This window comes from Taudactylus pleione, unplaced genomic scaffold (assembly GCF_031769625.1).
Source record: "Taudactylus pleione unplaced genomic scaffold, aTauple2 ptg000046l, whole genome shotgun sequence".
NCBI classification, from domain to species: domain Eukaryota; kingdom Metazoa; phylum Chordata; class Amphibia; order Anura; family Myobatrachidae; genus Taudactylus; species Taudactylus pleione.
Window position 1 is genome coordinate 6,736,299 of NW_028284448.1, and position 25,689 is coordinate 6,761,987.

At 46.3% G+C, this 25,689-nt stretch overlaps 1 protein-coding gene across 2 annotated transcripts in view; it reads left to right on the forward strand.

Annotated features, from left to right (window-relative positions):
• The window catches only part of SOBP (sine oculis binding protein homolog), a 212,192-nt gene that overhangs the window by 40,418 nt on the left and 146,085 nt on the right, over positions 1–25,689 (forward strand). The gene's annotated exons all lie outside the window — the stretch shown is intronic.

The following is a 25,689-nucleotide window of genomic DNA, read 5'->3' on the forward strand; positions in this document are numbered from 1 at the left end:
TTGCATACTGTAGTAGTGTACATTGTCTTTGCGTACTGTAGTAGTGCACGTTATCTTTGCGTACTATAGTAGTGTACGTTATCTTTGCGTACTGTAGTAGTGTACGTTATCTTTGTGTACTGTTATAGTGTACGTTATCTTTGCGTAGTATAGTGGTGTACGTTATCTTTGCGTACTGTAGTAGTGTACATTGTCTTTGCGTACTGTAGTAGTGTACATTGTCTTTGCGTACTGTAGTAGTGTACGTTATCTTTGCATACATTAATACAGACTTCAAATACATATATATGTATAAAAAGCTTTTATGTTTAAAATACTACACTATCTGCGCCCCCTGTTGTTCTTTAGAAATTCTCATGCTGCCCTTGTGGAAGGGTAAAGAGGGGTGCTGCACACTGTGTGGTTTCAAGACAATAATCACTTGAAAAGACTGTTTGCCTATGGACTATTTGCGCTAAGATTATTGCTTGTGTCACACATAAATATGTACGTTCACTTATTTTTTGCTTAACTTCGCTAATCTTTTAAATCCTCTTTGTGCATTAAATCGACTTTATTTATTTATTTTTTTATTTGTATTATATTGAATTCTCCATCCCCCCTCCATAAAGCACAACATGTTCAGTAAATAAAAATTAAATGAAGGCTCCCCCGCACACCCGACTGTATTTCCCCTTCTTTATTAGTCACCTAATTCCAGTCCATAAACACATAATTCCTGTTGGCATCCTGGTGTCCAACAAATCCAAAGCCCTAAGATGACTGACAATAGGCTACAGTATATAATGAATATACACTACATTTTTGCATCCCTTTTTATTAGCGATTTAGCGTACATGCTCCACATAGTGACTAGTAGTGTGCCAAGGAAAAGTGTAAAAAACTGCAAATACGCTCAGTAACTAAAACTCCTTTATTAAATAAAGTTGCCCCCCCCACACCCCCTCTTTGCCGAAATCATATAATTCCAGTAGGTATCCTGGACTCCAGCAAATCGAAAGCCCAAAGACTATTTCAGTTAGGATACTGTATATACAGATGTGTCCCCATACACTATTGCCGCAGTCATGCCAAACAGCCCTTCTCAGCACTCATGTCCCGCGTGACTCGGCTTGCGCCGAGTGTCTTTTTCGCTCGAATGTGCATCTTAGAGGCAACATGGTGCAAAAAAAAGCTTCACGAGACTGCACTGATTATTTGATATACATTTTATGTCTGTGTGCGACTTAGGCCCGTTTTCAATCAGCTGCGAAAAGTCAGAATCTGCAAAAAAGTATGACCGATTGTGACTTTTCACCATGTGGAAACTTATTTCTGTATTCAATTGCAAATAGTTTTCGCATACACGAAAACGCAATGCAATGTAATAGGCAAAAAAGATTAGCCTCTGAATAGGTGGAGAAAACAAGTGCAAATTCTCTATTTTGGGGTGCAAAGGGGAGGAAACCACTCAGCACCCTTGGGACGGCCCCCCAAAGCATAACTGCGTAAAAAATAACTTAAAAAAGTGAGGAACACCCTAAAAATGCACTTTGAAAATGGGGGTGAAAAAGTGCAAAGTGGGGTACAAACTTTAAAACTACTTTTGGGGGTCTGCAAGTCTGGGTGAGGTGTTTTTTTGATTGCAGGTGTTGCTTCATGTGCAGGTTTTTTTTTTTTTGATTGTTTCTTTATTGAAGAATATTAATCATAAATATAGTCACAACATTACAAATAGTGCACAGACACATTGTCTATACAAAAAAAAAACTATGAAATATCCTTGACGTATGTATTCCATAAAGTTTATTATCAACATATCACCACAACATTATACACAAAACAATGTAGATACAGATAATGTGAGCCCGGGTTCTCAATACCGTCTCATAACTCCCAATACATTGACCAAATATACGTGTTTCGTACCATAGCGTATTTTTAAAACAGTTCCCTATTTGTTCTTTTAACGGTTGGGATAATGGGGGTCATTCAGACCCGTTCGCGAGCAAAGGACGCTTACAAACGGGTCGATGTTGCCCCACTGCGCAATGCGCACGACTCGGACTGCGACAGCCAAGCTGTCGCTCCGGGTCTCGCACCACAGGGGACGTGCTGTCGATGTTGATTGACAGCACGCCCCCTTTGGTGGGCGTGCTGGGGGAGTGCCTGCCAGACGGAGGCGTTCCCATAGGAACGCCTACCGTCTCAAGCCGGCCCCACTGACATCACTAGTGATGTCAGTGGTAGTGATTTTGGCTCTGATAGAGCCAAAATCACTCCAGGGCTTGCGGCAGCGAGACCCTACCGCAGGGTCTCCGTCGCAAGCCCGATGGTCGCGATGATCAAGACCATCGTGACCATCATCATGGACGCTTGCAATAGCTGTGGGTGGTAACCAACAGCTATGCGAGCGTCCATGAGGACGCTCCAAAAAAAGGTAGGAGGGCCCTGATTCAGAGCGAGCGCTCTGGTCAGAGCGTTCAGCTCTGAATCAGGCCCAATGTTTCAATATAACTTTCCCAAATGGCAAAAAAGTTTTCTGTAAACTTTTCTTTTTGCAGCAAGGCTTCCAACCATTGCAGGTGTGATTTTTACGTTTTTTAAACTTTACTTTAGCGACTTTAAACTAGGGATGAGCGGGTTCGGATTTCTGAAATCTGAACCCCCCCAAGCACCCCCCGATCCGAGTCATATCCGAATCAGGCTCGACTTTTCCCGCCTGACTCGGATCTGAAACCGAGGCAAAACGTCATCATCCCGCCTTCCGGATCTCGCGGGTTTTGGATTCTATAAGAGGTCCGCGCGGCGGTGCCATTTCTCACTCTGGCTGTGGACAGTGAAGAGGGAGGGTGGGAGCTAGGGCTGGCTGGGCTGTGTTGTGCTGCTGTTGTCCATAGGGGCTGTGACCACTCAGTCCATAGGGGCTGACTGGGCTGTGTTGTGCTGCTGTTGTCCATAGGGGCTGGCTGGGCTGTGTTGTGCTGCTGTCATAGGGGCTGGCTGGGCTGTGTTGTGCAGTCAGTTGCAGTCATAGGGGCTGTGTCCACTCCAAAGTATAGGGGCTGGCTGGACTGTGTTGGGCAGGGTCCCATAAAGGCTGTAGTCCTAGAGGGGTGCTGTAGTGTCGTCCAGGGGGTGATCTGTGCATCAGGGGTGCTCCCCCAAAGTGCACTCCAAAAAAATTTTTTTTTTTGTGTTTGTGAATTATGTGCGCAGTAGCCGCACGTGCATCAACAAAGTAACGCCAAGCGTGCGCCTGTGTCATAAGTAAAGGGCTGGCTGGCTTGACCGTTAAAGGGAGCTGTAACCCCCAAAGTGCACTCCAAACAAAATAAAAAATTATTTTCTGTATTTGTGAATTGTGTGCACTGTGGCTGCACGTGCATCAACAAAGGAGCAGCGCCAAGTGTGCGCCTGTGTCCCATAAGTAAAGGGCCAGCTGGCTTGTCCGTTAAAGGGTGTTTTAACCCCCAAAGTACACTCCAAACAAAATAAAAAAAAATATTTTCTGTGTTTGTGAATTGTGTGCACAGTAGCCGCACGTGCATCAACAAAGTAGTGCCAAGCGTGCGCCTGTGTCATAAGTAAAGGGCCGGCTGGCTCGTCTGTTAAAGGGTGGTGTAACCCCCAAAGTGCACTCCAAACAAAATAAAAAATATTTTCTGTGTTTGTGAATTGTGTGCACTGTGGCTGCACGTGCATCAACAAAGGAGCAGCGCCAAGCGTGCGCCTGTGTCATAAGTAAAGGGCCAGTTGGTGTTTGTGAATTGTCTGCACTGTATGTGCATCCTCAAAGCAGCAGCGCCAAGTGTGCGTCTGTCTGTTAAAGGGTGCTGTAACCCTCAAAGTACACTCCACAAAAAATAAAAAATTCTTCTTTTTTTCTGTCTTTGTGAATTGTGTGCACTGTAGCTGCACGTGCATCAACAAAGGAGCAGCGCCAAGCGTGCGCCTGTGTCCCATAAGTAAAGAGCTGGCTGGCTCATTTCTTAAAGGGTGGTGTAACCCACAAAGTGCGCCTTAGCCGCACGTATATATCAATATAACATAAATGGAGGACCAAACTTTCTCCGATAAAAATAAAATAGGGAAAGATCAAGAACCGCTTCCTTCTAGTGCTGAAGCTGCTGCCACTAGTCATGACATAGATGATAACATGCCATCAACGTCGTCTGCCAAGGCCGATGCCCAATGTCATAGTAGAGGGCATATACAATCCCAAATGACAAAGTTCAGGAAAATGACCTTAAAAAAACATTTAAATCATCTTAGGAGAAACGTAAACTTGCCAATATGCCATTTACGACACAGAGTGGCAAGGAATGGCTAAGGTCTTTCCCTATGTTCATGACTAGTGGTTCAGCTTCACATGACGATGGAAGCCCTCATCCCGCTAAAAAATCAAACCAGTTAAGCTGGCAAAAGCACAGCGAAGAACTGTGCGTTCTAAAAAGATATCACAAATCCCCCAGGAGTGTCCAAGTGTGGTGGTGGTTGCGATGCCTGACCTTCCCAGCACTGGACGGGAAGAGGTGGCTCTTTCCACCATTTGCATGCCCTCTGCAAGTGCTGAAAGGAGCACCCACAGTCCACTTGCTGATATGCAAATTGAAGATGTCACTGTTGAAGTACAACAGGTTGAGGATACTGGTGTAGCTGGCGCTGAGGAGGAACTTGGTAAGGAGGATTCTGATGGTGATGTGGTTTGTTTAAATCAGGCTCCGGGGGAGACAGTTGTCCGTGGGATGAAAAAGCCCATCACGGTCATGCCTGGGCAGAAGACCAAACATTCCACCTCATTGGTCTGGCAATATTTCTATCCAAATCCACACAACAACTGTCTTTCCATATGTACCATATGTAAAGGTGAAATAAGTAGGGGTAGGGACGTTAACCACCTAGGAACATCCTCCCTTATACGTCACCTGCAGCGCGTTCATAAAACGTTACTGTCAAGTTCAGAAACTTTGGCTAAGACCGTAAGCAGTCCAGGGACACCTAAATCCCTTTGTCCTGTTGTATCCAAGCGCCTACAAACCACACCGTCAACTCCCTCCTCGTCAATTTCCTCCTTAGTCAGGATCGGCAGTAGTCCTGCAGGCCATGTCACTGGCATGACTGACTCTCCTATCTGGGATTCCTTCAGGAGGATCCTGCATTGCTACGCCTACTGCTGCCGCTGCTGCTGTTGCTGCTGGGAGTCGTTCATCATCCCAGAGAGGAAGTAGGAACACCACTACTTTTACTAAACAACTGACCCTCCAACAGTCCTTAGCAAGGAGGATGAAGTACGACAGCAGTCATCCTGAAGCAAAACGTATAACTGAGGCCTTGACTGCTATGTTGGTGTTAGACGTGCATCCGGTATCCGCCATTAGTGCAGTGGGATTTAGACAATTGATGGAGGTAGTGTGTCCCCGGTTCCAAATCCCGTCTAGATTTCACTTCACTAGGCAGGCGATACCGAGACTGTACAGAAACGTCAGAAAAAGCGTCCTCAGTGTCCTAAATAATTCAGCCGTACCCAATGTCCACTTAACCATGGACATGTGGACAAGTGGAACAGGGCAGACTAAGGACTATATGACTGTGACAGCCCACTGGGTAGATGCATCACCTTATGCAGCAACAACAGCAGCGTCACCAGTAGCAGCATCTCAGAAACGCCAGCTCGTTCCAAGGCAGGCTACGCTGTGTATCACCGGTTTCAGTATGAGGCACACCGCCGACAACCTCTTAGAGAAACTGAGGGAAATCATCGCCCAGTGGCTTACCCTACTTAGACTCTCCTGGGGATTTGCGATATCTGACAACGCCACCAATATTGTGCGGGTATTACATCTGGGCAAATTCCAGCACATGCCATGTTTTGCTCACACAATAAATTTGGTGGTGCAGCATTTTCTGAAAAGCGACAGGGGCGTGCAGGAGACGCTTTGGGTGGCCTGATAAATTTCTGGCCACTTTTGCCATTCAGCGACTGCGTGCCGAAGACTTGAGCACCAGCAAACACTCTTGAACCTGCCCTGCCATCACCTGAAGCAAGAGGATGTGACGCGGTGGAACTCAACCCTCTATATGCTTCAGAGGATGGAAGAGCAGCAAAAGGCCATTCAAGCCTATACATCCACCTATGACATAGGCAAAGGAGGGGTATGCACCTGACTCAAGCGCAGTGGAGAATGATTTCCGTGTTGTGCAAGGTTCTCCAGCCCTTCGAACTTGCCACATGTGAAGTCAGTTCAGACACTGCCAGCTTGAGTCAGGTCATTCCCCTCATCAGGCTTTTGCAGAAGCAGCTGGAGAAAGTGAAGGAAGAGCTAAGACGGAGCGATTCCGCTCGGCATGTGGGACTTGTGGATGAAGCCCTTCATTCACTTTGCCAGGATTCCAGGGTGGTCAATCTGTTGAAATCAGACCACTACATTTTGGCCACCATGCTTAATCCTAGGTTTAAAACCTATGTGGTGTCTCTCTTTCCGGCCGACACAAGCCTGCTGGTGAAAACACTGTCAGCTGAAGCGGAACGTGACACGTCAACAGCTCCTTCTTCATTTTCTCCCGCAACTGGGGCTGCCAGGAAAAAACGTAAGTATCCTAAGCAACCCGCTGGCGGTGATGCAGGGCAGGCAGGACCAAGTTTGGACATCTGTTCCGGGCTGAAGGACCTGGCAACAATTTCTGACATGTCTACTGTCACTGCATATGATACTGTCACCATTGACAGAATGGTGGAGAATTACATCGGTGACAGCATCCAAGTAGGCATGTCAGACAGTCCGTACCTGTACTGGCAGGAAAAAGAGGCAATTTGGAGGCCCCTGTACAAACTGGCTCTATTTTACCTGAGTTATCCCCCCTCTAGTGTGTACTCCAAAAGAGTGTTTAGTGCAGCCAGGAACCTTGTCAGCGAAAGGCGTAGGAGGTTGCTTCCACAAAATGTGGAGAAGATGATGTTCATAAAAATGAATTATCAACTCTTCCAGGGAGACCAGCCTCCAGAACGTACAGAGGGACCTGTGGTGGTGGATTCCAGCGGGGATGAATTAATACTCTGTGATGAAGAGGATGTACACAACACTGAAGAGGGTGAGGAATTGGTGGATGAGGAGGATGAGGATGACATCTTGCCTCTGTGTAGCCAGTTTGTTTAGGGACAGATTAATTGCCAGCTTGTTTTGTGGGGGCCCAAACAAACCAATCATTTCAGCCACAGTCGTATGGCAGACCCTGGCGCTGAAATGATTGGTTTATTAAAGTGTGCATGTCCTGTTTATACAACATAAGGGTGGGTGGGAGGGCCCAAGGACAATTCTCTTTTTTTTCTTTGCATTATGTACTGTTTGGGGCCTAGTTTTTGAAACTGCCATCCTGTCTGCCACTGTCACTCCTAGATGGGCCACGTGTTTGTGCCGCCCACTCGTGTCGCTTAGCATAGTCATCCAGCTACCTCGGTGCAACCTTTTGGACATAAAAACACTATTGTGAGGTGTGAGATGTTCAGAATAGACTGGAAATGAGTGGAAATTAAGGTTATTGAGGTTAATAATAGCATAGGAGCAGAAAAACCCACAAATTTTTTAAAAAAAAAATACAGGCCCTCATTCAGAGCCGTACGCTCTGAGCAGAGCGCACGCTCTGAATGAGGGCCGGCCTCCATGAAAATGGAGCGTCCTTCTGGACGCTCGTATAGCTGTGGGTCACCACCCACAGGCTATACGAGCGTGCATTTTGATGGCCGCGATGGTCGAGACCATCGCGACCATCGAAATTGCGAGCCGGAGCCTGCGGTTGAGGGCCTTCATTCAGAGCCGTACGCTCTGAGCAGAGCGCACGCTCTGAATGAGGGCCGGCCTCCATGAAAATGGAGCGTCCTTCTGGACGCTCGTATAGCTGTGGGTCACCACCCACAGGCTATACGAGCGTGCATTTTGATGGCCGCGATGGTCGAGACCATCGTGACCATCGAAATTGCGAGCCGGAGCCTGCGGTTGAGGTTTTCAACCGCAAGCTCCGGAGTGATTTTGGCTCTATCAGAGCCAAAATCACTCCCACTGACATCACTAGTGATGTCAGTGGGCCGGCTTTTGACGGGAGGCGTTCCCGTGGGAACGCCCCCGTCAGGGAGGCACGCCCCCGGCACGCCTACCAAAGGGGGCGTGCTGTCAATCAACATTGACAGCACGCCCCCTTTGATCGGACACAACGAGCGAAGGACTTTCCTTCGCTCGTCGCGTCTGGCGCATGCGCACGACGGAGCTCCCTCCATCGTGCGCATGCTCAGTCCAGAACATCGACCCACTTGCGAGCGGACAGCCGCTCGCGAGTGGGTCTGAATCAGGCCCACAGATCCAAAACACAAAACCCAGAACCCAAAACACGGAAGGGTGGTTTTTGCAAAACCAATCCAGATACAAAACACGAAGAAAGATCCAGATCAAAAACCAAAACACAAAAAGTGTCCAGTGCACACCCCTACTTTAAACCATGCTTGCACCCATTTTCATGTACCCCAAATTTGACTGGACTACCTATTTTCAACCAAAAAAAATGCTTAATGCTATTCTTCACCACTAGTGCAAAGATGCTAATTAGAAGAAATTGACACAACTTAAGTATCCCAAATAGCTTTATTAGGGCTATTCGGGACCATGTACATTGATCCCTAATGTTAGTGCATCTTTTAGGGGGTGTAAGGCTGATTTCTCCAATTCTGACAGCACTTTTTGCCTGGTTTGCATTCGCCAGGTTGCGTTTTCACGTCTTTTGGAATTGAAGACGGCAAATCGCGGGTACACGCACGATAAGTATCTGCGGCTAAAATACACGATGTAGGCGAAAAGTCCGGCATGCAAAACTTTATCGCGTACGCGAAACTAATTGAATACGGGCCTTAGTCTGAATCTGTATATGAAGTGCTACAATGTAGCAGCCGCTGATTTTTTTCACACCAAGTTCTGTTGTGCTTCACTATCTGCAACTTTGTACAAATTTAAAACTAATTCCTGGGCATATGTTTACACTAAATAACCACCATCTTCAGAAGAGCTTAAAGAATACATTTCTTGCAAGTCACTAAGCTACTATGGCCTTGTGACTAGAAAATATTGCTTTTCTCTAAATCTTTCATATTGCTATTTACTACATGAGACTAGGTGATTTTTTTTCTATTTATCATTAAATATCATTAAATATTTGCAGCATATTCCCCGAAAAACACCTGTTTCGAAGGATACCCACATATATTTAGTATCACCCATATGCATACTTGCCTACTTTTGAAAAAGTATTTCAGGTATTCTTTAAGCTCTTCTGAAGATGGTGGTTATTTAGTGTAAACATATGCCCAGGAATTCGTTTTAAATTTGTACAAAGTTGCAGATAGTGAAACACAACAGAACTTGGTGTGAAAAAAATCAGCGGCTGCTACATTGTAGCACTTCATATACAGATTGGGTGTGTACCACTACATCTGAGAGGCATGTCATAAAAGTGACTTACACATGTAAACGAGCCCCAAAGCAGTTAGTAAGATCTACTTGTTGATGAAAACACACTGATACCTTCCAGGGCATGCTCATGTATTGGTTTTTTGCAAGGAGTTCCATATAAGTGTCCACGAGAAACCTTATATGAAAATGCATGTAGCCATAGAGATCATTGTGCCTTATAACCAATGCAGGGAAATGGCACTGATTAGACCATTTGACTGTATATATCTCTGATTCCCCCCCCTCCCCCCTCAAGTATATAACAGCTACATAATGGGGTAAGGTGCAATCATGGAGATTAATAGGCTCTTCAGGGAGATAGGCAGGGCAGGATTAAGGCTTGTGGGGGCCCTGGGGCAACTAAGTTGTGGGGGCCCCCACCAAGCCACATGGAGCCTACCCCTTCCCCCGCCACACGTTAAACACGGACACACACATATAATACATATGTAGCAAACATGTTTTCTAAAACATACATACTAACACACACATGTACAGTATACACAAACACATGCACACTAACACATATACCTACACAGTATACACACACTAGCACATACTGTATATACACATTAACACATACATACACACTAACACATACACAGTATACACACACTAACACATACTGTATATACAATAACACATACACATATACACACTAACATATACAGTACTGTATACAGTATACAATAACACATATATACACTTAGACACATACATATACACATATAGACTATAGCAAACTTACATTCTATGCAGGCTGCTGCTCACTTCATTAGGCCCCGCCCCCTCGCGCTGTACTGCCGCGAATCTCGGGTCATATGGGGGCGGGGCTTGCCATGTTGGCTCCGCCCCCATTTTGGGAAAAGCAGAAGGGGGGATTGGTCGTCAGGGGGGTGGTTTCTAGCTGACCTGCAGCAGCAGGGTGCAGGGAGCTTGCTGGCTGTGCACTCTCCCTCCTCAGCGTGACACTGACATACCTCCCGGATCATGCACTGAGATGAGCAGGCTGTGGTTCAGCCTGTGCTATGATCGGAGCCTGTGTAATGCGCTGCCCGCACATTACACAGGCTGCGATCACAGCACAGGCTTAGCGCATGATCCGGACTGTGCTAGGGGGGGCGATCGCTCCAATCGCCCCCCCCTGGATCCGCCACTGGTGTGGGGGCCCTCTGTGTGTGGGGGCCCAGGGACGACTGCCCCTGTCGCCCCCCCCTTAATCCAACCCTGGAGATAGGGATATTGCTACTATTTCAGGGAGTCTCCCTGACAATCAGGGAGAGTTGGCAAGTATGTCCATATGTATTATGGAGGGTCCCGATATCTGCTGCAATTCCTCCATTTCCGCCAGCAGCCACAACCCCTAAAGGTTTCTATGGGGGATGCAATGCTACTGGATTTACCAAGCTCCAGAATGCAAAGCATTCTGGAGTTTGGCCCCCGCAGCTAGCGCCATCTGAAGATGGAGTTGTGCTGCTGTAATCTATGGGAATGGCAATGGCTGCCACGCATGCATGGTCTGTAGACTGTGCATGTGCAGGTGTCTGGCACAAGAGCAAAGAGACGGTCTCTACACTACAAGCATGTAGCAGATACAGGCTCCTTTCAGAGCACCCGTTCCTGCATGTGCTTTATCGGGGGTCTTCAACTCATGGCCCGTGGAGCTGTTCCCCATGGCCCGTCGATGGTGTGCAGGCACACCCTAATGTCACCCCCTCCAGGTCCTTTTCAGTTAGTGTAGTGCGGGCCATAGTGAGTGCGGTCCGCACTACACAGTAACAAACACACCGCCGCCGGTGATGGTGTGTTTGTTTTGGCAACCAATGAGAGTCAGACAGTCTCTCATTGGCTGCTGCACCCACGGACGGAGCCGGGCTGGAGGTCACTGATGAGCTCCCCCTTCCAGCTCCTGTAGTGGGTGAAGGGAGAGACGTCATGATGTCTCTTCCCTAGTGCAGAGTGGGCTGGGAGGATGGAGGAGCATACGGCGGCGGGCGCAGGAGCAGGAATTTTTTTAAGTGTTGTTTTTTTTGTGTCTTTGACCTATATATGTAAGAGGCGCTGGCACTGCATAGGGGGGACTACTACTGGGGGCACTATATAAGGGGCACTACTGGAGCACTGCATAGGGGGGACTACTACTGGGGGCACTATATAAGGGGCACTGCATAGGGGGACCACAATTGGGGGCACTATGTAAGGGGCACTACTGGGGCACTGCATAGGGGGGACCACTACTGGGGGCACTGCATAGGGGGGACTACTACTGGGGGCACTGTATAAGGGGCACTGCATAGGGGGTACCACTACTGGGGCCACTGCATGGGGGGACTACTACTGGGGCACTGCATAGGGGCGGCACTACTGGGGGAAATGCATAGGGGGGACTACTACTGGGGGCACTATATAAGGGGCACTACTCCCTCCTTCGTGCGCATGCTCAGTCCAGAACATCGACCCACTTGCGAGCGGACAGCCGCTCGCGAGTGGGTCTGAATCAGGCCCACAGATCCAAAACACAAAACCCAGAACCCAAAACACGGAAGGGTGGTTTTTGCAAAACCAATCCAGATACAAAACACGAAGAAAGATCCAGATCAAAAACCAAAACACAAAAAGTGTCCAGTGCACACCCCTACTTTAAACCATGCTTGCACCCATTTTCATGTACCCCAAATTTGACTGGACTACCTATTTTCAACCAAAAAAAATGCTTAATGCTATTCTTCACCACTAGTGCAAAGATGCTAATTAGAAGAAATTGACACAACTTAAGTATCCCAAATAGCTTTATTAGGGCTATTCGGGACCATGTACATTGATCCCTAATGTTAGTGCATCTTTTAGGGGGTGTAAGGCTGATTTCTCCAATTCTGACAGCACTTTTTGCCTGGTTTGCATTCGCCAGGTTGCGTTTTCACGTCTTTTGGAATTGAAGACGGCAAATCGCGGGTACACGCACGATAAGTATCTGCGGCTAAAATACACGATGTAGGCGAAAAGTCCGGCATGCAAAACTTTATCGCGTACGCGAAACTAATTGAATACGGGCCTTAGTCTGAATCTGTATATGAAGTGCTACAATGTAGCAGCCGCTGATTTTTTTCACACCAAGTTCTGTTGTGCTTCACTATCTGCAACTTTGTACAAATTTAAAACTAATTCCTGGGCATATGTTTACACTAAATAACCACCATCTTCAGAAGAGCTTAAAGAATACATTTCTTGCAAGTCACTAAGCTACTATGGCCTTGTGACTAGAAAATATTGCTTTTCTCTAAATCTTTCATATTGCTATTTACTACATGAGACTAGGTGATTTTTTTTCTATTTATCATTAAATATCATTAAATATTTGCAGCATATTCCCCGAAAAACACCTGTTTCGAAGGATACCCACATATATTTAGTATCACCCATATGCATACTTGCCTACTTTTGAAAAAGTATTTCAGGTATTCTTTAAGCTCTTCTGAAGATGGTGGTTATTTAGTGTAAACATATGCCCAGGAATTCGTTTTAAATTTGTACAAAGTTGCAGATAGTGAAACACAACAGAACTTGGTGTGAAAAAAATCAGCGGCTGCTACATTGTAGCACTTCATATACAGATTGGGTGTGTACCACTACATCTGAGAGGCATGTCATAAAAGTGACTTACACATGTAAACGAGCCCCAAAGCAGTTAGTAAGATCTACTTGTTGATGAAAACACACTGATACCTTCCAGGGCATGCTCATGTATTGGTTTTTTGCAAGGAGTTCCATATAAGTGTCCACGAGAAACCTTATATGAAAATGCATGTAGCCATAGAGATCATTGTGCCTTATAACCAATGCAGGGAAATGGCACTGATTAGACCATTTGACTGTATATATCTCTGATTCCCCCCCCCTCCCCCCTCAAGTATATAACAGCTACATAATGGGGTAAGGTGCAATCATGGAGATTAATAGGCTCTTCAGGGAGATAGGCAGGGCAGGATTAAGGCTTGTGGGGGCCCTGGGGCAACTAAGTTGTGGGGGCCCCCACCAAGCCACATGGAGCCTACCCCTTCCCCCGCCACACGTTAAACACGGACACACACATATAATACATATGTAGCAAACATGTTTTCTAAAACATACATACTAACACACACATGTACAGTATACACAAACACATGCACACTAACACATATACCTACACAGTATACACACACTAGCACATACTGTATATACACATTAACACATACATACACACTAACACATACACAGTATACACACACTAACACATACTGTATATACAATAACACATACACATATACACACTAACATATACAGTACTGTATACAGTATACAATAACACATATATACACTTAGACACATACATATACACATATAGACTATAGCAAACTTACATTCTATGCAGGCTGCTGCTCACTTCATTAGGCCCCGCCCCCTCGCGCTGTACTGCCGCGAATCTCGGGTCATATGGGGGCGGGGCTTGCCATGTTGGCTCCGCCCCCATTTTGGGAAAAGCAGAAGGGGGGATTGGTCGTCAGGGGGGTGGTTTCTAGCTGACCTGCAGCAGCAGGGTGCAGGGAGCTTGCTGGCTGTGCACTCTCCCTCCTCAGCGTGACACTGACATACCTCCCGGATCATGCACTGAGATGAGCAGGCTGTGGTTCAGCCTGTGCTATGATCGGAGCCTGTGTAATGCGCTGCCCGCACATTACACAGGCTGCGATCACAGCACAGGCTTAGCGCATGATCCGGACTGTGCTAGGGGGGGCGATCGCTCCAATCGCCCCCCCCTGGATCCGCCACTGGTGTGGGGGCCCTCTGTGTGTGGGGGCCCAGGGACGACTGCCCCTGTCGCCCCCCCCTTAATCCAACCCTGGAGATAGGGATATTGCTACTATTTCAGGGAGTCTCCCTGACAATCAGGGAGAGTTGGCAAGTATGTCCATATGTATTATGGAGGGTCCCGATATCTGCTGCAATTCCTCCATTTCCGCCAGCAGCCACAACCCCTAAAGGTTTCTATGGGGGATGCAATGCTACTGGATTTACCAAGCTCCAGAATGCAAAGCATTCTGGAGTTTGGCCCCCGCAGCTAGCGCCATCTGAAGATGGAGTTGTGCTGCTGTAATCTATGGGAATGGCAATGGCTGCCACGCATGCATGGTCTGTAGACTGTGCATGTGCAGGTGTCTGGCACAAGAGCAAAGAGACGGTCTCTACACTACAAGCATGTAGCAGATACAGGCTCCTTTCAGAGCACCCGTTCCTGCATGTGCTTTATCGGGGGTCTTCAACTCATGGCCCGTGGAGCTGTTCCCCATGGCCCGTCGATGGTGTGCAGGCACACCCTAATGTCACCCCCTCCAGGTCCTTTTCAGTTAGTGTAGTGCGGGCCATAGTGAGTGCGGTCCGCACTACACAGTAACAAACACACCGCCGCCGGTGATGGTGTGTTTGTTTTGGCAACCAATGAGAGTCAGACAGTCTCTCATTGGCTGCTGCACCCACGGACGGAGCCGGGCTGGAGGTCACTGATGAGCTCCCCCTTCCAGCTCCTGTAGTGGGTGAAGGGAGAGACGTCATGATGTCTCTTCCCTAGTGCAGAGTGGGCTGGGAGGATGGAGGAGCATACGGCAGCGGGCGCAGGAGCAGGAATTTTTTTAAGTGTTGTTTTTTTTGTGTCTTTGACCTATATATGTAAGAGGCGCTGGCACTGCATAGGGGGGACTACTACTGGGGGCACTATATAAGGGGCACTACTGGAGCACTGCATAGGGGGGACTACTACTGGGGGCACTATATAAGGGGCACTGCATAGGGGGACCACAATTGGGGGCACTATGTAAGGGGCACTACTGGGGCACTGCATAGGGGGGACCACTACTGGGGGCACTGCATAGGGGGGACTACTACTGGGGGCACTGTATAAGGGGCACTGCATAGGGGGTACCACTACTGGGGGCACTGCATGGGGGGACTACTACTGGGGCACTGCATAGGGGCGGCACTACTGGGGGAAATGCATAGGGGGGACTACTACTGGGGGCACTATATAAGGGGCACTACTGGGGGCACTGCATAGGCGGACTACTACTGGGGGCACTATATAAAGGACACTACTGGGGAACTGCATTAGGGGGGTACTACTACTGGGGGCACTATATAAGGGGCACTACTTGGGACACTGAATATGGGGGAACTATATAAGGGGCACTACTGGGGGCACTGCATAGGGGGACTACTACTGGGGGCACTGCAGAGGGGGCAGTTATGGGACATAATTGTTTGAGGATGGGGAAACTATCTGACATAATTAATGGAGGAGGAGGGACTGTCATGGGGCATAATTATAATTGTGGGAGGGGGAGGGCACTACTGGGGCACTGCATAGGGGGGACCACTACTGGGGGCACTGCATAAGGGGGGACCACTACTGGGGGCACTGCATGGGGGGACTACTACTGGGGGCACTGCATAGGGGGGGCACTACTGGGGGAAATGCATAGGGGGGACTACTACTGGGGGCACTACTGGGGGCACTGCATAGGGGGACTACTACTGGGGGCACTATATAAAGGACACTACTGGGGGCACTGCATTAGGGGGGGGTACTACTACTGGGGGCACTATATAAGGGGCACTACTTGGGACACTGAATATGGGGGACACTACTGGGCGAACTATATAAGAGGCACTACTGGGGACACTGCATAGGGGGACTACTACTGGGGGCACTGCATAGGGGGGACTACTACTGGGGGCACTGCAGAGGGGGCAGTTATGGGACATAATTGTTTGAGGATGGGGGAAACTATCTGACATAATTAATGGAGGAGGAGGGACTGTCATGGGGCATAATTATAATTGTGGGAGGGGGAGGGCACTACTGGGGCACTGCATAGGGGGGACCACTACTGGGGGCACTGCATAGGGGGGGACCACTACTGGGGGCACTGCATGGGGGGACTACTACTGGGGGCACTGCATAGGGGGGGCACTACTGGGGGAAATGCATAGGGAGGACTACTACTGGGGGCACTATATAAAGGACACTACTAGGGGCACTGCATAGGGGGACTACTACTGAGGGCACTATATAAAGGACACTACTGGGGGCACTGCATAGGAGGGTACTACTACTGGATGCACAATATAAATGGCACTGAATATGGGGGACTACTACTGGGGGCACTATATAAGGGGCATTACTGGGGGCACTGCATAGGGGGACTACTACTTAGGGCACTGCATAGGGGGTACTACTACTGGGGGCACTGCATAGGGGGGCAGTTATGGGACATAATTGTTTGATGATGGGGGAAACTATCTGACATAATTAATTGAGGAGGATGGACTGTCATGGGTCATAATTATAATTGTGGGAGAGGGTTCCGTTCTGGGACCTAATTAAAATTGTGGGAGAGGGCAGTTATGGGACATAATTGTGTGAGGAGGGGGCAGAGTCTAAATACCGCAGTATAGCTCAATGGCCCTCGCAGTCCTAGAGGTTGACGTCCCCTGCGCTATATCATACATGCCGGTGTTATGATCGCATACTGCAATGCAATCATGGATGCTAATATCACGCCCAGATCACAATGCAAATGCAATTATTGATAACTGGGCCCCTATGCCACCTAACTGGGATGTGTGAATGCAGAAATCAGATGTAGCAAGAGGACTAATTATGTGCATTCAAATTATTATATAAATTAGTCGATTGTAGGTATGTTATCATGAGTTTTTCAGTGAGTAATCAGGCATAAAAAAAAAGTATATGGAATTTTGTCTGATGATTTGACCACCACCAGACCTGATAGTAATTTTTATTTTGCCATTTGATAACTATGCACCAGGTTGAATAAGGTGATTCTGATGGTTCCCTCACAGTAAGAATGTTCATCGCTTCTGAATAGAATGAATTCTTCGTAGGCTGAAATGCAGTGATTTTCATAACTAAAACCATTTGACTTATATTGTTAAAGACACCACTGATCGTTTTTTAAATACCTCACAAATCATTCTTACATAACAATTAGATTTGTTAAATATGTTTTTTTTCTGAATAAATTGTGTAAAGTATTTTCCTTATAACCTGACTTAAAAACCCCACTAAATTATTATCCCCAAATTGTTGCATTATATGTTCCAACAAAACTACCTTATATAGAATAGTTTAATGTAAATCTGCAATCTAATTTAAAAATAAAATGAAATGTAAGTAAATATTAAAGTGTTTATGGGGTAAATTTACTAAAGGTCGATTTGCAGGTCGTTTTGAGGAGTGATTTAGCACTACTCAAATCGACTCAAATCGCATGCAATGAAAAACGTTTTTTCACTGCATTTACTATTAGTAGATTTGTTTTGCGATTTGCAAAACAAATTAGATTTGAGTTGGTTTTGAAGAGTGATTTGCTGTTCGATTTGGCAAGTTCATGTCCAAATCGAACGGCAAATCACCCTTCAAATCACTCTTCAAATCCCCGACACAACGAACTGTTTCATGCTTTCACTTTCAGCATGAGCAGTTCGTTGTCACTGCAGTTCTACTGGAAAGACAATGTGTATCGATATCTATTTTTACACCACACTGTCATAATCAACCCACCACTCACCACCCAGGGGTGGCGGGCATAGCCCCGGGCTATCAACCCAGGCTAGGGGTGCCCTGGAGAGGGAGACCCCTTTTTTTAAAGGGTCTCCAACTCCCCAGGGATCCCTGGCCTGGGCTGACTAACGGTCAGGGCTGATGCTGCGGCTGGGGGGCCCGGTGATAGGGCTCACCTGGCTGTGCATCAGCCCCCGTTAGAAAGGGTACAGGCATGGTTCTGAACCCTACGCAAATTTCTCCCTGTAAATCCAGAACCAGCTCTGCTTCCCATAGCCCTGTGCTGGTTGTCAGGGCCGCCATCAGGGGGGGACTGTGGGGACTCCAGTCCCGGGCCCGGAGAGAGAGGGGGCCCGGGTAGCGGTGGTGTGAAATGCAGTGATGTGCGCTACCGCACATCACTGCTGGAATGCACCGGGGGCAGCCAAAGAACTAAAGAGACTTGGTGGCATTTAATACATAGAGCCGTCCGCAAGCCAATCACAGCAGCTCGCGGAACGGCAGCCAGCCAATCACAGCTCATGGAACAACATCCAGCCAATCAGCAGTGGCTGCTGCTGATTGGCTGGCTGCCGTTCAGCGAGTTGTGATTGGCTTGCGACCGGCTCCATGTATTAAATACCACCGAGACTCTTCCTCTTCTCTGGAAGCTGCCGGTGCATGCATTCCACCAGTGACACGCGGTACCGCACATCACTCTGCGCTGGCTGTCCTCTGAGCTCCCAGAGTCACGAAGATGGCACAGTGTCCAGGTAAGTTTGTATATATATATATATATATAACAGCACTTACCCACATTTATGTGTGTGATTTTATATATATATATATATATATATATATATATATATACACACACTGTATATATACTATATATATATATATATATATATATATACACACACAGTATATATATATATAGTGTGTATATATATATAGTATATATACAGTGTGTGTGTGTATGTATATATATATATATATATATATAATCACACACATAAATGTGGGTAAGTGCTGTTATATTACTTGCTGTGCTTTTAATTTAATATAGCTACGCAGCACCAAAAAGTCTAGTTACGGCTCTGTTTGTTTGTGTATGTAATATATATATATACACACACATATACACACACACAGTACATCTTGTGCTTAGATATATTAAATTAAAAACATCCAAATAAAAATGTCAGCACAGCAAATAATATAACAGAATTTACGAACGATTAATCTGTGCCCCCAATAGGTCCAGCCCTCCCTGTCTCTCACCCCCAAAGTAGCTCCACCCACATCCACAGCTCCGCCCACTTCTGCCTCATATCGTGGGGGAGGGGGGCCCTGCCTAATTTGTCAGTACCGGGCCCCACCATTTCTGATGGTAGCCCTGCTGGTTGTACGAAGTACAGGGAGACCCTACGTAATTTTTTCCCTGTACTTAGTCAACCAGGGTTGGCAGAGTCCAGGTCTGGTTGTGTTTTGGGGGGTGACCTCAATTTTTTTCTTAATTTAACTCTTTAGTTGCTTTTTACAGTGAGATACATGCAGGTATCTTACTGATGTCTGCATGTATCTGTGTGAATCCGGCCTGCTCATGATCAAATCAAAGCATGAAGCAGGTCTATTGTACTGGGGATTTGAAGAGTGATTTGAAGTCCGATTTTGAGGACGATTTCAAATTGAATGATAGTAAATAAGGGTTTTGTGTGTTAGGCAATGCAAAAGTACCAATGTTTTTCCGATGGTCGATTTGAGGGCTATTTGAGTTCAAAGTCGATTTGAAGTCCGATTTTACATGCGATTTGGCCTTTAGTAAATGCTCAAAACCAAAATCGAATCCAAATCGAATGAAAATCGCACCTCAAATCACTCAAAATGCCAAATCGACCTTTAGTAAATTTACCCCTATGTCTGTATATATTGCTGAGTTAAATAATAGTTACAAAAGAAAACACAACTTTACTTTTTATCACTGTTTGCCTCATTTACAAAGTGAACTTTGGCCCTCATTCAGAGCCGCACGTTAACAACAGTACGCTCGTTGCGTTCCAATGTTGACTAACCGCGCATGCGTCGGTGTTACACTGCGCATGTGCGTACGGCAGATTGCGAGCTTTTTTTCTCTCGTTCCTAAAATAGCGTACAGGAAGTGACATGTCAAATGTGATTGACAGAACAGGGCGTTTTTGGGTGTTGACGGGGGTGGAGATGAAAAAACGCAGGCGTGGCGAGGCGTTTTTGGGGCGTACATACATTAGCAGATGCGAACGTCAAATGTGTTCGGACCGTCTCATACGTCACTGAAACATCCGCTTTCCCTTCAAAATGCTCGCACAGCTTAGGGTCAGGATTACTCGACCACATTGGCGATGGCCTTCTCCTCCGTCCCGGGACTCCACGATGGTGCAGCGATTAATCGCGGCTGGTCAGTAAAGTAATTAGTGTTGGATTGAAATCCGGCTTGGTATGTGTTTGGAAAGCAGTTTATTGGGATAGCACAAAAGCGTACGCAGGTGGAAATCAGAGCTGCTAATGTCATGATTACACAATCAATTAGCGTACATTTTTGGGGTTTTATTTTGGCCACAATTTGTTGGTTATGGCCTATTGTAACAATAATGTCATCATCTTTTAATTAGCTCCCCTTTTTTTTGGTTTACTGTGGAATTTGCATCGCTATGTGATTTTTTAAACGTTCCTTAAAGAGGCCTTTTTTTTTTTTAAAGAGGGTCAGTTTTTGCGTTTAAGGCCAGGATTAAATGTAACCCATTTGTACAATAATGTCACAATACAATGTCAGTGTTTTGTTTTTAATTTATTGTTTACACACAAACAAATTGGCCTAATATTGTATTGCCTTTTTTTGTGGGCAAGATATTTGATCCAAAAAAAAAAATAACATAACTACTAACATAAGCGTAAATACAAAATTTAAAAACATTTCACAAGAAAGGAGAGGGAAGTTTTGACCAGAAAGGAATATGAGCCAAGCACAGAAGGAGTGTGGGAAAAGTCGCCATTGCTGTCACCGTTTTCTCGCCCGTTTGGCTGGGTGAGGGTGGGCGCCAGACCGGGTCCGGGATGCCATCGGGCTGGCCTGTCCAGAGGCAGATGTTGTGGCCTCTGGACTAGGCACAGGGCTAGGCACATTTGGAGGATTGCCTGATGTTGTGCCAGAGGTGGAGGATCCGGATGTTCCGGCAGGAAGGGAGGTCGGCTCCACCATGTGCTGGCGAACGAGCTGCTCCAGGGCATTGGCGATGCGGATGTTGGCCCTGGTATTTTCCGCCAGGGCCTGACCAATGGTCACGTTGGCCGCAGCATTTTGCTCCAGGGCCTCAGCCACCCGTATCAGACTGGCGTCCATCCTCTGCAGAATCTCCGTATGGCAATCCGATTTAAAATTGAGTTCTGTGAGGAGGCCCACTGCCTGCGAGGGGGCACGCCCTGGACTGGCTTCTGCAGGGTCCTCAGCCGGATGTACTGGTTCCTCCCCTGCAGAGTCAGCAGAAATTCTGCGGCCAAGGCTCCCCTCTGGAGCAGACTCATCCGCCTCTGTCTCTGTTAGGAAATTGGAGAAAAGACTCACATTAGAATCTACATATTGGCACAATAGCATTTCTGAGTTGGTGACATCACAAGACTTACCTTGGCCAACATGAGGAGCCGCAAAGTCTGGCATGTCCGTATCCATGTTGGACACGCCAAACACCTCCACAGCCTGCACACACCCCTGTGCCATCTCTTCTAAGTCTGTCAACTCCAATGACACAGGGGTGGGACCCCCACCTGTCCCCCTTGCATGCCTAGCCCTGTCTGCAAGTTTTTGTTTGAGACGATATTTGAAGTCTGCCCATCTGTGGAATGAATTTGGAACCATTATCCTTTTTTTTACAATGGGGTTTGTTTATAGGATGGGAAAGTGTTTACTTACCGCCGTTTGACATCCCGGGCTAGACGGACATAATCACCCACCCTATTGACAGCAACGGCGACCTCCTCCCACATTCTCCACTTCTGGCTTTGGCTCATATTCCTGGCTGCCTGGGGCAGGATGTCAACGCACTTCTGGATCAAAACCTCCATCTCCTTGCTTGTGAAATGTGGCTGCCTTTTTTTTTTGGCAGCTTTGGCGGGTTGACTGGGGCCAGCAGTCTCTTCCATGTCATCCTCCTCACCTATTTGGGTAAATATGCAGATTTAGCCACTTCACAACTTGCACAATATTATGTTTTAAAAGAATCATTGACACAAAATGCATGAAGGCCTTACCGCCGCAATTTTGACCATTGTTTCCCTGGTTTGAAGCCATGTCTCTGCTTCCAGCATGAAATCATCCAGAAATTCTATGTGATTTTGTGACGTATTTATACATGCGTCCTTAGTTTGCGGCCGCATCATTGATTGTGCGTCCCTATGATTCATCCTTAATTTGTGCGGGAAAATAAACACTATTTATGGCTTGGTGTGTGTGGATTCGAGGTGGGGTTGTTGGAGTGTTGTCGGTTAAGTGGTTTGGATTTGGTTGGTTGCGTTTGGAGGATTTTGCAGAGTTGTTTTTTTGTTTGTTTTTGCTACATTTCTTTGGTTTTTCCGTTCACATTTTTTTCATTTTGTCAACATCCTTTCCTGATTTGGTAAGTTTTGTGCATTCAAATTTGTGGCCAATTGGTGTATTCTTCTGTTTTGTGGTTCGTTAATTTGTTTAACACTCATTTCATCTTTTTTAGTTTTTTTTTGTTTTCGGACCCAAAGAAGTTTTTTGTGGAAATCTTATATATTCGAGTTGGGTAAGTCCATTTTTTGTCTTGCATTTGCGAATTAATTACCGCATTTTTGACTGTTGGTGTAGTGACTTGCATTTGCGAATTAATTACCGCATTTTTGACTGTTGGTGTAGTGACTTGCATTTGCGAATTATTTACCGCATTTTTGACGGCTTATTCATCATATAATCCAGTTTTGCTTTTCCCTTTTCCATTTTTTGGGTCCATTTGAACACTATTTGACGTACGGTGTGCAATGTAGTTTTCATCGATGGCCAAATGTGTTTTTCCGCTATTTTCTGTGTTGGCTTGCAACAATTTTTAAACAAAAAAAACACCCTCTAAATTTTTGAAGTCTCATTGTTGGCTTTTTTACATTTTATACGTATCATGACAATACCCCGGCATGTAAGCAGCTATGGATGGTATCAGAAAGCTAAGTTGTTTTTTCTTACTTTTGGGGTGGGTCAAAAGCCTTACATTGTAAACTTTGAATTTCAGGTAGATCTGGGGCGAATTGTTCTGGCCCTGCTCCCGGAAGACGACCAACCTCAAACTCGTCCCAGGCGTAGGCATCGTAGGCATGCAAGGCCCCAGATATTTCGAACACGTGTCACCCTTTTTGGAATGCCCGATGATGAGGTTTTAAGACGCTACCGTCTACCTCCCAAAATCATCATAGACACTCTCTCATTAATAGAAAGTGATCTTGAGCGGCAAATTGACAGTCCAACAGCAATACCACAACTGACGCAATTTATGGTGGTGTTACATTTCTGTGCCTCAGGATCATTTCAAACAACGGTGGGAATAGTGGCGGGCATCTCCCAATCCTCCTTTTCCAGGATCCTGAGGGCAGTGATGGAGGCACTTTTCAAGCACCTCCATCATTTTATTAAAATGCCTTTGGATATGGGTGCCCTTAGTGTGGCCAAGGCCAATTTTTACCAAATAGCTGGCTTCCCACACATCATAGGGGTTGTGGATGGTACTCACATACCACTTCAGCCTCCAGCACGGCTGGAGGCAATATTTAGAAACAGGAAACACTATCACTCCCTGAATGTAATGGTGGTATGTGATGCCTCCCTCCAGATCCTGTCCCTGAATGCTAAATTACCCGGAAGTGCTCATGACTCCTTCGTCATCCGGCAATCAGGGATATGGCAGAAATTAACCAACCTACAAGCTGGTGATGCGTGGCTTCTGGGTAAGTGGAGACCTTTAGTACATAACAATGTTAAGCTTGATACACAGTGTTCCTGATGTGGTCTATTTTTGTTCACAGGAGACAGTGGATACCCTTGCATGTCCTGGCTGCTCACTCCTTATTTGGCTCCCACACCAGGGCCACAAAGTGCGTATAATTCCGCACTTACAGCCACCAGGCAAGTGGTGGAGCGCTGTATCGGCCTTTTAAAAGGCCGATTCAGATGCCTCCACCGCTCTGGTGGCGAGCTCATGTATGTGGCGGATATGGTGTCGAAAATTGTGGTCCTGTGTGGGATATTTCACAACATTGCCATAAGGAGTGGTGTCCCAATGCAGCCAGAGGATGCCTTACCTGAGGATGGCCCCCCCGAGGTTGGTCGAAGGTCAGTATGTGGGGGGGCCATACGCGATGATGTGGTGGCCAGATTTTTTAGGTAAGTTTGAACAAAACTCCAGTGTTTATACCTAATGTGTTTGTGTTTTTTGGCGAACATCTAATTTATTTTTAATTTTCTCACCATCTTCTGTTTGTTCACATAATCTTTGGCACTCCAACGCTCACTACTTCCTGCTACCCTTACCAAACCTGGATCTGGTCCTTTTGGGCATATATTCTTGAACCCATATCGCAACGCCATGTTTGTGGAATCATGTTGGCATGGTCCTTCGTCAACCAGTTCTTGATTTTGTGTTTTTATTTAATTATTTCTTGGTATGTGTTGTATTTGAATTTATCACTGTGTATTTTTTTTGGGAGTGACCACTTTGTTTTCTCTGTTATGTTGTCAATAAATGTTTGAAGAGTGAAATGGTCTTCCTTTTTTGGGACGTTAACAGCAAGTGTAACCAGGTTAACACAAGTTACATTTGACTAAGGGGTAAACCAGTACTGACGCCAGTTGAGCAAAACTGAAATATGTTTTCAGCTTCCCAATCCACACCAAAAGGAAGCCTGGCCCAACCTTGGGATTTGTAAGATTGGCCTAAGCAGCTTGCGCACCAAGTAGGAACCTGGAAAATGTAGAAATCTGAAATTGACACTACACCCAAAAAGGGAAATGACATTGTTACTGTTATGTGTTTCTGGTGTCTGTTTGACATACAAAGACAAAACACAATCTAACTTTTAAAAAAGGGAAATCCTTGCAGGAACTTATGTCAGGCTAAACTATCTTGGTTTTGGTTTTTAAAAATGAGCCACAACGTATATTTGTCTAAATAAATTTATTTGGAAAATAGAACATTAAAAAAAAATCTAATGCCGAAGGAGGCCAGACAGCCGGTCGAGGGCCACCAGAAGGCCGATTACATGGTGGCGCATCTGCCCCACAACATCCGCCACCTCTTGCCGACGCCTCTGTTCCTCTGTGGGTGAGAAAAGTGTGTGGGTTAATACAACAATAGGGACTCCACAGAAAAACATAAAAAAAAAAACAAATCACTCCTAAACCCAAAAACAGAAATAAAAAGGGTGGGCTGGCAAAAATACAAGGCCTAGGTACAAATTCCCACAGGTATGATATGTGTATGCTTAAATCACCAGGAAGAGGTAAAGGCAAACCTTCACAATCAACAAAAGTCAAGCCACAAAAACACGAAGAAAGGCACGACACATGATTACATACAAACA